This window comes from Oryx dammah, unplaced genomic scaffold, assembly GCF_014754425.2.
Source record: "Oryx dammah isolate SB20612 unplaced genomic scaffold, SCBI_Odam_1.1 HiC_scaffold_18, whole genome shotgun sequence".
Taxonomy (NCBI): domain Eukaryota; kingdom Metazoa; phylum Chordata; class Mammalia; order Artiodactyla; family Bovidae; genus Oryx; species Oryx dammah.
The window spans coordinates 106763557-106776177 of record NW_024070202.1 but is presented as its reverse complement, the minus strand read 5'-3'; the positions used below and the strand labels follow the sequence as shown (position 1 = coordinate 106776177).

The window sequence follows — 12621 nt, the reverse complement described above, 5'->3', positions numbered from 1 at the left end:
CTTGCCCTTGGAAATAATTGTGCATTATACTTTATGAAAATGCATTATCATTTTCAACCGCTCACTAGTTCATAGTCTGACGGATTTACAGCAAATTGCCCTGCTGCACTCCCAGGGCGGGGGCTGGGGTCTCTATCCTGGATGTGAGGCTGCATCTTCCTGCAGAAACTGACACAAAGCGGGACCTCTGCGATTCCGGGCGGTGGGCCAGGCTCCGCCCCCACCACCGCGGCGGCCAATCAGCTCCCAGGACAGCCTCCTTTGCGTCCCGCCCTGTCCTTTCCACGTCCCTGGACTCGGTCGGCCGCCCAGTCCCTTTTCGCCTGAGGCGCTCTTGCCCCCTGGGAACTGCGGCCGCCCCCTCCTAGCCGGTGCCCTCTGCCCCCAACCCGCGCTGCAGGGAATAGCGGGGCTAAGGGTGAGTGTGGGCCCGCGATGGGCTCTGGACAAGAGAGGCCTGGCGGTGACAGAGGCCACAGCGCGGGTGGCCGCGCGGGGAGACGGGGAGACGTGGGGGGGTGCCCGGGACGTGCGTTTGTGCGGGGTCCGGGAGGCGTGGGGACTGCCACGGGGCCTCTGCGGTCCTCGAGGGGAGGGCAGCGGACGAATGCACCGGGAGCTGCTCGCTGTTTACCTCTCGGCCCCTTCCGTGGTGAATCCCAAGGGCTCCATCTCAGTCCCCTTCTTGCTGCATTGTTATTCACCCTTGCTTGTCTGGAGATAAGGGACCTCCTGTTTTCCTTGTGCTTTTTTTTTTTTTTTGCGCTCCCGCGGGGAGTCATGGAGATCTGAACCGAAAGGAACCTTGGAGGCGAATCATTTCGCCTCCTAGGGAGTTGCTCTTGAATTCTTTGGGGGTAGCTGGCTTCTGCAGAAACCCAAGGTGCAAGTCCTCTCCTCCCCAAGTGCTCCAGGCGCCATCCGGCGCTGAGTGTATCTACCGCAGAGGAGGAAAGGGCGAGGGGCGAGAGAGTGGGTGCGGGGAACCGGGTGGACAGCTTCGCCTGCAATGCGTTGGGCCTGAGGCGGTCAGTGCTGAATTCAACAGTTCCCAGGTAAACATCCCCCAGCTGGCCACTGAGTTGGCTCATCCTGCAATGGCGAGGCCCTTTCGTATAGGAGAAAAAGATTTATGAATCAGATGATGTTGGAAACTTCTTGGAAGAAGTGCCAGTCCAGCTAGACATAAAAGGGCAGGATGAATCTGTCTAGCTGACCAACCACCCATCCATCCTTACGTTCCTCAAAATATTTATTTGTGAATTGACTTAACTTCAGTACTTTGCTTTTTTTTTTTCCTTTGGTTTGATTTTTTTTAAACATTAATAAAAGTTGTGCTTGCATGCTAAGTCGCTTCAGTCATGCCCAACTCTTTGCGACCCCATGGACTATAGCCCTTCAAGTTCTTCTGTCCATGGGATTCTCCAGGCAAGAATACTGGAGTGGGTTGCCATTTCCTTCTCCAAATGAAAGATATATAAAACATACAAAGTGAATGCCTGACCTTCTCCTAGGTCAAGAAATAGAACATAGCTTAGATGCTCCTCTGTATCCTCAGTCATGCCTATCTTTCTCTCTTCTCTGAGATATAATATCTATCCTGACTTTTGTATTAATCATGTCCTTGCTTTCCTTTATTGTTTTTTAGTCGCTTGTGTCTGACTCTTTCTTTCATGGACTGTGCCCCACCAGGCTCTTCTGTTCATGGGATTTCCCAGGCAAGAAGACTGGAGTGGGTTGCCATTTCCTTCTCCACGGGATCTTCCCAACTCAAGGGTCAAACCCGCATCTCCTGCATTGACAGGCAGATCTTTACCACTGAGCCACAAGGGAAGTGTCTAATATATTCCAAAACCATATATATGTGTTGGCTTTCCCTATTTTTTACTTTCATATTAGTGGCATTATACTATATGAATTCTTGGGTTTTTGAGGTTCACCCCTGGTGATGATTTCTTCATTTTCACTGCTTATAGTTTGAGTAGCATCACTAGCTCAATGGACATGAATTTGAGCAAAGTCTGGGAGATAGCGAAGGACAGGGAAGCCTGGCATGCTACAGTCCATGGGGTTGCAAAGAGTTGGACACAACTTGGCATTGAACAGCAACATACTTTAATTTATCCATTCTACATTTATTGGTTATTGCTCATTTGGGATTTGTATTATTAATAGTATCTATTGCTATGTAACAAATTACACCAACACTTAGCAGCTTAAAACAGCAAAACAAACAAACAGAAATGCTATATCTCACAGTTTCAATGGGTCAAGAATTGAGGAGGAGCTATGCTGGGAGTCTGACTCACTGTCTCTCACTGGCTATAAGCAAGATGTTGGCTGGGGCTATAGTCGTCTCAAAGCTGGCTGAAGGAAATCCCTTTCAAGCTCACCTAATATGAGTGTTGGCAGACCTCTTGGCCTCACTGGCTTTGGTTGGACACATCAGTACTTTGCCACATGGGCCTCTGCATAAGACCTAGTCATACCATGGCAGCTTGCTTCCACTAGTTTGAAGGCTTCCAGACACAAAGACAAGACAGTCTTTTTGTAATCTAAATTCAACAGTGACATCCCATCATTTTTTGCCATCTTCTTTTTATTGGAAGTGAGTCACTAGTTACAGCCCAAACTCAAAATGAGAGGGTTACACAAGACCATGAATATCTGGAGGGAGGGATTGTTAGGGCCCATTTTCCATCGTGGCTCAGAGAGTAAAGCATCTACCTTTAATGCAGGAGATTGGGCCTCAATCCTTGGGTTGAGAAGATCCCTAGAGAAAGAAATGGCAACCCACTCCAGTATTCTTACCTGGAAAACCCTATGGACAGAAGAGCCTGGTGGGCTACTGTCCATGGGGTCGCAAAGAGTCGGACACAATTGAGAGACTAACATACACACACACACACATACACTACAAGGGATATTAACAAATAATGCCCTCTAACTATCTTGTACGTGCCTTCTGGTTCACTCTTGTTCCCTAGGGTGTACACCTAGGTTATACTACTGGGTTATAAGATTTCTTTATATTCAACTTTATTAGGTGATTGGTAAACTGTTTCCAAAGGGTTAGGCCAGCTTGCACTCTCCAGCAACAGATGAGAGTTCCTCTGTTTACACATACTTGTCACAATTTGGCATTATCAAATTTCATTTTTAGCCAGTTTAATAGGCATGAAATAGCATTCTATTTTTATTTTAATTAGCATTTCTCTGATAACTAATGAAACTGACCATATTTTCATATAATGATGAGCTTTCTCTCTGGGAAGTTCTGCTTCCTGCCTTTTATCATTTTCATATAGGGTTGTTTGTCTTTCTTATTGTCTTATTGGAATGCTTTCTTTATACAATCTGGATGTTAATCAATACCTAGTTAACTGTACATGTTGCAAATATCTGCTTTTAGTTGGTGCTTAGCTTTTCTTTCTTTGTATGTCTTTCTATCTCTGCCAGAGAATTAAGTTTGAATTTTAATTTCAATTTTACTTTACTTTTCTCTAAAAACTTTTAAAGTTTTGAATTTGGTAATGTCGTAATCCACCTGGAAGTTTCTTATTATACTATTTACTCCATATGAACAATCAACTGTCCCAGCTCCAGTGATCTGTATGAATCATGTTTTTCATATACGCATGAGTTTCTTTTAAACTGCCTTCTCTCTTTCTTTATTTGTCTAACTCTGCCAATACAAAATTGCTTTTAACTATAGTAGTTTTATAATAAATCTTTAAATCTGGTAGGAAATATTCTCCTACATCTTTCTTCTGGTTCAAGGGATTTTTAAAAAATCAATTATTGCAGCTTTGACCTTCCATATAAATATTTAAACGAACTTGTCATGTTCTTCAAAACAGGAAACAAACAAACAAGGAGTTGGAATCTTTATTGATATTGCATTAATTCTATGTATCAATTTGGGAGAAATGGCCTCTTCAAGGTGAAGTTTCCATCTATGAACTTGGTATATAATGCCATTTATTTAGCTTATCACTAGTTTTTTTTAGTGTTTTGTATGTTTTTTAATATTTTTCATTGTTCCCTTTTGCTCGCTTCTGTTAACTTTATTTCTAAGTACATTATATTCTCACTGCTATTATAAATATTTGTTTTATAAAGATTATATTTTATAGCCCATTGTTTGTTTCTGGTGTATAGAAATCCAATTGCCTTTTATATATTGTTTATGTATCAAACATGATAACCTGCATTAATAATTCTAAATTTACCTATAGCATCACATTTGCTACAAAAGCAATCATATCTTCTGAAAATAATAACAGTTTTGTTTTTTCTTTTCTAATCCTTACACTTTCAGTTTCTTTTTCCTGTCCTATTACATTGGCTAGGACTTCCAGTGTAATATTAAATAAAAGTAGAGAGGGGCATCTTGTTTTATCCTTAAGATAATGAAGTAAAAGATGTCACTATATCAGCTTTAAATATTGCATTCAGGATGGTTATTTTGTAAATGCTTTGTCCAATGATAAGAAAGTTCTGTTCTTCTTTTGGTAAGCACTTTTATTGTGAGTAAATGTTTTATTGAATGCTTCTACTATGGCTATTGATTTTCTCATATGACTTTTTCTTTAAGTATGTTATTTAGGTGAGGTTCAATATTCAATTTTTAATATTAAATCAACTTTACATTCCTGGAATAAACTATGATAAATATGTGATAACTTTTATTTATAGATATAATGATAAACATTAGATATTTGCATCTATATGTGGAAATTGAGATTAGCCTGTAAATATTCTTTATAGTACTAACCTTACCTGTTGTCAGTATCTTTTCATAAAATAAGATGAGTAGTATTCTCACTGTTGCTGTTTTCTGGGAGAATTTGTGCAAGATTGGAGTTATCTGGTCAAATATTGCTTCAAATCACCAGCAAAACACCCAAGGTTTGGAATTTAGTTTGTCAGAGGTCATTAAACTTGTTTGTCCAATTACTTGAAGGATTATAGGACTATTTAGGTTTTCTTATGGAGTCAGCTTTCATGAATTGTATTTTCCAAAATATTTAACCAAAATTAATGCAACACATTTGTTCACATTTTCTCTCATTATCTATTTAAATATTTTATATTTTTATGACTGCTTTTTCATTATTAAGGTTTATATATTTCCTTTCTCTTTTTGGTTTGATTAATTTTGCCAGAACTTGGAATACTTTGTTCACATACACATACATCTCTTCACATACACATACAAAAAAAACCCCTGTCTGTTCTCTTAATTATTATTTATTTTATTACTTCTTCCTGCTTTCTTTGAATTTCTCTGTTATGTCTTTTCTGAGCTTTTAAGGTGTATGCTTAGCTCGTTAATTTTGTGCTGTTGTTCTTACATAAGCTCTTCAGGCTATAAATTTGTGTCATGCTGTTTAGCTATATCTTATAAGATTTGATATGAATATTTTGCTATCATGCTTTAAATATTTATCATTTCCATTATGGCTTCTTGTTTGAGCCACGAATTTTTTAAAATGTGTATTTTAGTTTACAATCTCTTCGTAAAGAATATTTTATCATCTTCTAGTAAATGTTGTCTAGCTAATTTATAATTAATTCAGAGAATTATGATATCAATTCCTTTGGACTACTGAAGTTAGCTTTGTAACCTAGCAAATTGTCAGTTTTATTTGCTTGAAAATAATGTGTGGTCTCTAATTATATAATGTCCTACATATTCCTTTAAAACAAGTGTGTTAATTATGCAATCCATACGTGCCATACCTTCACCAATTTTTTATCTGCCTGAATTATCAATTACGAAAATAGATACGTTAAAATCTTTCACTGCTATGGTGGATTTTAAAATTTCTCATTGTAGATCTGTTTATCAAAAGTTCTTGCACAGCATAGGAAACCATAAATAGAATGAAAAACAAACCCACAGAATGGGAGAAACTATTTGCAAAACATGCTACCAACAAGGGATTACTTTCCAAAACATACAAACAGCTCATTCAGCTTAATATAAAAAAACAATCTATTCAAAAAATGGACAGAAGATCTAAATAGATGTTTCTCCAAAGAAGACATACAGATGACCAACAGGCACATGAAAAGAAGCTCAACATCACTAATTATTAGAGAAATGCAAATCAAAGATACAATGAGATAGCACCTACCACCAGTCAGAATGGCCATAATCAAAAAGTCCACAAACAATAAATGATGGAGAAGGTGTGGAGAAAATGGAACCCTTCTACACTGTTGGTGGGAATGTAAATTGGTATAGCCAGTATTGAGAGCAGTATGGCGGTTCCTTAAAAAAGCTAAAAATAGAGCTACCATATGATCCAGCAGTCACACTCCTGGGCATATATCCAGAGAAAACCATGGTTTGAGAAGATACAGGCACCCCTGTGTTCACTGCAGTGCTTTTTGCAATCAAGGAATAGAAGCAACCTAACTGTCCATTAACAGATGAATGTATAAAGATGTGATACACATGTATAATAGAATATCACTCAGCCATTAAAAAGAATGAAACAATGCCATTGGCAGCAACATGAAGATCTGGAGATTATCAGTCAGACAGAAATACTAATATCATATGATATCATTTATATATGGAATCTAAAAAAATGATTCAAAGGAACTTATTTACAAAACAGAAAGAGACTCACAGACTTAGAAAGCAACATGGTTACCAAAGGGGAAATGTAGAGAGGAGAGAGAAATTGGGAGTTTGGGATTGACATATACCCACTACTATATTTAAAATAGATAACCAACAAGGATCTACTGTATAGTACAGGAAACTTTACTCAATATTTTGTAATAACCAAAGTGGGAAAATAATTTGAAAAATAATAGGTATATGTATATGTATAACTGAATCACTTTGCTATATACCTGAAACTAACATGCCATTGTACACCAACTATAGTCAAATGTAAAGTAAAATTTAAACAAATAAGTTAAAAAAAAAAACAAAACCATAGTGAGATACCAATACATTAAAAAGTATATATATCATAAACATATGTGTATTTTTTAAGCCTAGGTTTTTAAAATATTTGACAATTTATAATTTAACATTGAATAATTTAATCCAATTATATTTATTGTAATTAGTAATAGAATTAGATTTATTTTTGCCATCTTATTATTTTCTTTTAATTTTTTCTGGTTTATCTCTTTCATTTCTTTCCATTCTTTCTTTTGTTCTCCTTTATTTCCCACTATTTTACTCCTTCTCTTATTTTTAAGTTACATGTTGTAAAGTTTTAGGTCAAATATTTTAGTAGTAACTCTAATTGTATAGCATACTTATAACATTTATTGAAATACAGTTGACAAATAAAACTTGCATATATTAAGGTTTGGGGAGGGCTTCCCAGGTGGCACGAGTGGTAAAGAAACTGCCTGCCAGTGCAGGAGACACAGGAGACGTGGGTTTGATTCGTGGGTTAGGAAGATCTCCTGGAGGAGGGCACTGCAACCCACTCCAGTATTCTAGCCTGGAAAATCCCATGGACAGAGAAGTCTGGAGGGTTGCAGTCCATGCGGTCGCAAAGAGTCAGACACAACTGAAGCGAATTAGCACTCACACACACATACACATATTAAGGTGTACAATGTGATGTTTGGATATGAGTATACATTGTGAAATGATTGCAACAATCAAGCTAAGTAACATATTGACCACCTTGTATAGTTTACCATTTTCTTTTGGTGAGAACAATTAAGATCTACCATCTTAGCAAATTTCAAGTATGTAATACAATATTGTTAACTAATAGTCATTGAGCTATACATTTGATCTCCAGAACTTACTCAACCTGAAAATCTGAAATTTTGCAATCTTTAATCAATATTTCCTCATTTCCAACCTCTCCCCAGCTCCTAGTAATCACCATGCTACTCTCTGCTTCTGTAAGTTCAACTGTTTCATATTCCATATATAAATGAAGTTGGTACAGTATTTGTCTTTCTGTGTCTGCATTATTTCAAAATTTAACAAAATGCTTTCAAAGTTCATCCATGTTGTCACAGATGGCAAGATTTCTTTTTTTTTAATAGCTAAATTAATTCCATTGTGTATATATACCACAGTTTCTCTATCCATTAATCCATTTGATAGACACTTTTCAGATGGATTAATGAATAAAGTTGTTTCCATATCTTGGCTACTATAACTAAAGCTGCAGTGAATGTGGCAGTGTGGATATTATTTCCTGATACTGGTTTTATTTTCCTTTGAATATACATCCAGAACTAGGCTTGTTAGATAAGATGGTAGTTCTATTTTTAATTTTTTGACAAGTCTCTATGCTGTTTTCCACGATTACTGAACCAATCACATTCATATCAACAGTGCACGAGGTCTCCCCTTCCTCCTCACCCACACCAACCCTTGTCATCTCTTGTCTTTTTGACAGTAACGCTTGTAACAGGTGTGAAGTGATATCTTGTGGTTTAGATTTATACCTCCATGATGATTAGTGGATTTGAGTACTTTTCCATATTTCTGTTGGCCATTTGTATATCTTCTTTTGAGAAATGTCTATTCAGGTCCTTCGTTTATTTTTCACTGAACAACTTGTTTTCCTGGCATTGAACTGTTTCAATTCCGTATGTATTCTGGATATCCTTAACTCCTTATTGGATATATGGCTTGTAAATATTTTCTCCTATTCTGTTGGTTGTCCCTCTACTCTGTTGCTTCCTACCCTGTACAGACACTTTTTAGTTTGACATAGTCCCACTTGTTTACTTTTGCTTTTATTGCCTGTGCTTTTGGGGTCATATCCAAAAATTTATTGTGCAGCCCAGTGTTAAGCTTTTTCCTATGTTTTCTTCTAGTAACTTAACAGTTTGGGATCTTGTATTTGAGTCTGTAATACATTTTGAGTTGCTTTTTGTATTTGGTATGAGGGAAGCATTCAACTTTGTTTTTCTGCATGTGAATATCCAATTATTCCAACACCATTTATTGAAGAGACTATCTTTTCTACACCGTGTGTGCTTTGCACATTTGTTGAAGGTAAGTTGACTGTATGGTTACAGGATACAAAATCAACGTACAAAAATCGGTTGTGTTTCTCTGCACTAACAGCAATTTAGCAATTTCCTGAAAGGGAAATTTTAGAAAGAATCCCATTTATAATAGCATCAAATCAGTAAATATTTGGGAGCCACTTCAACCAAAGGCAAGTAGGTGGCTCAGTGGTAAAGAATCTGCCTGCCAGTGCAGGAATACAGGAGACACAAGTTCGATCCCTAGGTAGGGAAGATCCCTTGAAGCAGGAAATGAAAACCCACTTTAGTACTCTTGCTTGGAAAATTCCATGGATAGAGGAGCCTGGTGGGCTACAGTCCATGGGATCTCACAGAGTCAGACATGATTGAGCACACACCCAACAACAACAATTTAACCAAGAAGGTAAAAGATCTGTACACTGAAAACTATAAAATGCTGATGAAAGCAACTGAAGACACAGATAAAAAGATAATTCTGTTTATGGGTTGGAAGAATTAATAATCTGAATTGTCTCTGATTGCAAATTTATATATAGAAAAGCTTAATAAATGAATTTAGTCATCTGCAAACAGACATATCCACAGACAAAAATAATTTAACTTCTTTGCATTTTGGATGGCATATGTTTTTCTTACCTTGTTTCTCTGGCTAGAACTTCGACTACTTATGTTGGGGAAATAAATGAGAGAGAGACCCCTTATCTTGTCTCTGATCCTGGAGGAGAAACTTTCAATCTTTTACTCTTGGGTATGATAACTGTAGGCTTGTTATATATGGCCTTTATTATGTCGATGTATATTCCTTCTGTATCCAGTTTGTTCACATTTTTGTCAAGGAGGTTTGTCGCCCTCCGCCTGGGTGACAAAGTCAAATGCTCTTTCTGCATCTGCTGAGATGATTTTATACTTCATTTTGTTAGTTGAAATGAAGTTGATTTCCAGATATTGAAACATCCTTGCATACCTGTACTAAATCCTAACTGATGATGGTGTATGATTTTTTTTTTAATGTACTGTTGGATTCATTATGGTAATGTTTTATTGAGGATTTTTACATCTATATTCATCAGGATGTTGGCCTGTAATATTCCTTTCTTGTAGTCTTGTCTGACTTTGGTATCAGGGTATGTGTAGGCTCAATGTAACAAATTCCAGTTTATCTTGCAGCTGTGCTGTTGTTATTGTATATTTTTATGCTTTTATATTCCCATAAAATGCTTTTGTTTATTTAAATAGTCGATATTGACTTACATTTGCCTATGTATTTACTCTTTCCAGGATTCTTGATTCCTTCCTACAGTTATGTACTTCCATCTGGGGTCATTTTTCTTAATCTTGAAGAACTGCTTTTTATATTGTATTGCTAGCAAATTCTCTCAGCTTTTGTTTATCTAAAAGTGTCTTTATTTTGCCTTCACTTTTTGAGGGATATTTTTGCTATACATGGAGTTTTAGGTTGGCAGATTACCTTCTTTTTCTTTTTTTAAAGCAATACCACTGTGTTCTGGGTTTCCGTCATTTCATTTGAAAAGCCCTATGCATTATTGTTCCTCTAAATGGAAATCATCCTTTATTTCTCACTAACTTACAGATTTCCTCTCTAAGATTGGTTTTTAGCATTTGATTATAATCTGCCTAGGTGAAGTTTTCTCTTTATTTATTCTGCTTATGGAATGAGGAGGGTTTTTTCAATCCGAGTTTTGATGTTTTGCAGCCCTTTGGGGAATTTTCTGTCATTAATTATCAGTATATTGCTTCTGTTTCATTCTTTGTCCTTTTCTTCTGGGAGCCTAATTACACGTCATCCCCTTTTACTTTGTCTCATAATTCTTATTATATTCTTTCTATATATCTTCATCTCCTTATGCAGCATCCTTTCTTTCCTCTGTGTGTTATTTCTGAATAGTTTCTACTGATTCCTGTTGGAGTTCACCAATTCTTTGGTCACGTGTATTTAACATGCTATTACAGCTAACTATTGAATTCCTGATTTCAATGATTATTTTTATTTCTAAAATTTCTATTTTAACATTTTATCAGTTTTAATTCTATACTGGAATCCTCCAGCCTGTTTTTCTTATTTTTGAATACATTCCATTCATCACAGTTCTTTTAAAGTCAGTTCCTGTCTAGGAACTCAAACGTCTAAACCACTTGTAAGTCTGTTTCTATGTTTTGTTGTTTCTCTTGAGTTCTTCATAATTCATCCTTATTGTTAGCCTCCTTCTAAATTTTTGATTAGATACAGACATCATGAATGAAAAATCAGGAAGTTCTAGTTGATGTTATTTTTTTCCAAAGAGGATTTTTTTTTTTTGAAGTGGGAGACAGATAAAGTAACAGAAGATTACTTTGATAGTATCAAAGGTTAGCTTTATGCTTTCTTAGAACTGATCCATTGCAGGTTTTTCTTCTACCCAAGAGCAGAGACCTTACTTATGCATCGTTCTTATTCATCTGCCATGGTTTTTCTCGTGTCGCAGCTGAAAGCAGAGAGTGTTGGTAAGAATCACTTACTTTGATGGGGCTCGACCTCCATATTTCCATACAACAAGAACTACCAAAATGCTGGCTCAGTTGATTGGCAGTTTAGCCACTACTTTCTGCAAGTTTATTGGGTCTCCCCCTGTGCATGCAGAGCTTAGAAATCAGTCAGCGACTGATTGGTACATAGATTTTTAGATTCACTTCTCTGAGGTTTCTTCTTGTCTGAAATTTCACCCTTTGAGTCCCAGTTCATTTGGTAATCTTGAACCAGTAAGACTGACACTTCCTGCTTGGCCTCAATTATCCTGCATTGTGAACTGGAAAATGCTCTAAAAGAAAAAGCCATAGCGAATGTACAGTTCATATCCTGTGTTTTCCTTGCTTCAGGATTGTAGCGTCTCAAGTTCTGTTTATATTGTTTGCTCTTCAAAGTCTTCCCTTGTTTCCTATATTTTACCCAACTGTTATTGCTGTTTTTAATGGAAGGGTTGTTCCAAACAAGGAATTCTCTCAATGATAGAACTGAAAGTCTCTCACCATTTTGTCTTACATCTCAGATTATTTACCTAAGATTATTTTATCACTTCTTGAGATATATCCTTTAGAATTTCTTTTAAAGCAGACCTTTGGATGATAAATTCTCAATATTTGTTGGTCTGAAAACATATTTAAGACTCTTTTTTTTTTTCTTTTTTTTTAAAATTTATTTATTTATTTTTAATTTTTACTTTACAATTCTGTATTGGTTTTGGCATAGATTGACATGAATCCACCACAGGTGTACATGCGTTCCCAAACATGAACCCCCCTCCCACCCCCCTCCCCACAACATCTCTCTGAGTCATCCCCGCGCGTCAGCCCCAAGCGTGTCATATCCTGCATCAGACATAGACTGGCATTTCGATTCTTACATGTTATTATACATGTTTCAATGCCATTCTCCCAAATCATCACACCCTCTCCCTCTCCCTCTGAGTCCAAAAGTCCGCTATACACATCTGTGTCTTTTTTGCTGTCCTGCATACAGGGTCATCATTGCCATCTTCCTAAATTCCATATATATGTGTTAGTATACTGTATTGGTGTTTTTCTTTCTGGCTCACTTCACTCTGTATAATCGGCTCCAGTTTC

The 12621-nt window shown here is 36.9% G+C and overlaps 1 protein-coding gene across 1 annotated transcript in view; it reads left to right on the top strand.

The window, feature by feature from the left end:
• The first annotated feature begins 286 nt into the window (after nt 1-286).
• The window catches only part of TCAF1 (TRPM8 channel associated factor 1), a 49629-nt gene continuing 37294 nt past the window's right edge, over nt 287-12621 (top strand). The window contains exon 1 of the mRNA XM_040260068.1: nt 287-418. The gene's annotated coding sequence lies outside the window, so the exon portion shown is untranslated. The remainder of the gene's footprint in view (nt 419-12621) is intronic.